Source organism: Triticum aestivum, unplaced genomic scaffold (genome assembly GCF_018294505.1).
Source record: "Triticum aestivum cultivar Chinese Spring unplaced genomic scaffold, IWGSC CS RefSeq v2.1 scaffold63940, whole genome shotgun sequence".
In the NCBI taxonomy this organism is placed as follows: domain Eukaryota; kingdom Viridiplantae; phylum Streptophyta; class Magnoliopsida; order Poales; family Poaceae; genus Triticum; species Triticum aestivum.
This window is the reverse complement of record NW_025285749.1, coordinates 1-1,136: the sequence shown is the minus strand read 5'-3', so window position 1 is coordinate 1,136 and position 1,136 is coordinate 1. Positions and strand designations below refer to the sequence as shown.

The 1,136-nt window shown below is 50.8% G+C and overlaps 2 non-coding genes across 2 annotated transcripts; both read right to left on the bottom strand.

Annotated features, from left to right (window-relative positions):
* Window positions 1-354: 354 nt before the first annotated feature.
* Window positions 355-473, bottom strand: LOC123178679 (5S ribosomal RNA). The gene has a single exon (XR_006489769.1). It is a non-coding gene; the product is annotated as a 5S ribosomal RNA (ribosomal RNA).
* Window positions 474-774: 301 nt separating this feature from the next.
* Window positions 775-893, bottom strand: LOC123178678 (5S ribosomal RNA). The gene has a single exon (XR_006489768.1). It is a non-coding gene; the product is annotated as a 5S ribosomal RNA (ribosomal RNA).
* Window positions 894-1,136: the final 243 nt, after the last annotated feature.

Below are 1,136 nucleotides of genomic sequence, written 5' to 3'. Positions count from 1 at the left end.
AACTTCGGAGTTCTGATGGGATCCAGTGCTTTAGTGCTGGTATGATCGCATCCGACATGTTACCCCCGTCTTCGTCCCTTATGCTTGCCCCTCCCAGCTCCACTACACACACGATTGCACATTCCTTTGGCCGCTCCCGCTCAACTACGGAGACGAGTTTTACCACGGTTCAACTGCACCAGTGCCTATTTACCATGGTTTCGACCCCTTTCAGAACACGCTTGCCGCCGCTAGACGCGTGAATAATGAGCAGCGAGCTAAAACTTACCGCAAACGTGCAAAATAATAAAACGTTCTAAACATACGTCGCGCTCGTGCGTTTTGTTTTGCACGCGGTGCAAAAAAATTAAAAAGGGAATGCAACACGAGGACTTCCCAGGAGGTCACCCATCCTAGTACTACTCTCGCCCAAGCACGCTCAACTTCGGAGTTCTGATGGGATCCAGTGCTTTAGTGCTGGTATGATCGCATCCGACATGTTACCCCCGTCTTCGTCCCTTATGCTTGCCCCTCCCAGCTCCACTACACACACGATTGCACATTCCTTTGGCCGCTCCCGCTCAACTACGGAGACGAGTTTTACCACGGTTCAACTGCACAAGTGCCTATTTACCATGGTTTCGACCCCTTTCAGAACACGCTTGCCGCCGCTAGACGCGTGAATAATGAGCAGCGAGTTAAAACTTACCGTAAACGTGCAAAATAATAAAACGTGCTAAACATACGTCGCGCTCGTGCGTTTTGTTTTGCACGCGGTGCAAAAAAATTAAAAAGGGAATGCAACACGAGGACTTCCCGGGAGGTCACCCATCCTAGTACTACTCTCGCCCAAGCACGCTTAACTTCGGAGTTCTGATGGGATCCGGTGCTTTAGTGCTGGTATGATCGCATCCGACATGTTACCCCCGTCTTCGTCCCTTATGCTTGCCCCTCCCAGCTCCACTACACACACGATTGCACATTCCTTTGGCCGCTCCCGCTCAACTACGGAGACGAGTTTTACCACGGTTCAACTGCACCAGTGCCTATTTACCATGGTTTCGACCCCTTTCAGAACACGCTTGCCGCCGCTAGACGCGTGAATAATGAGCAGCGAGCTAAAACTTACCGCAAACGTGCAAAATAATAAAACGTGC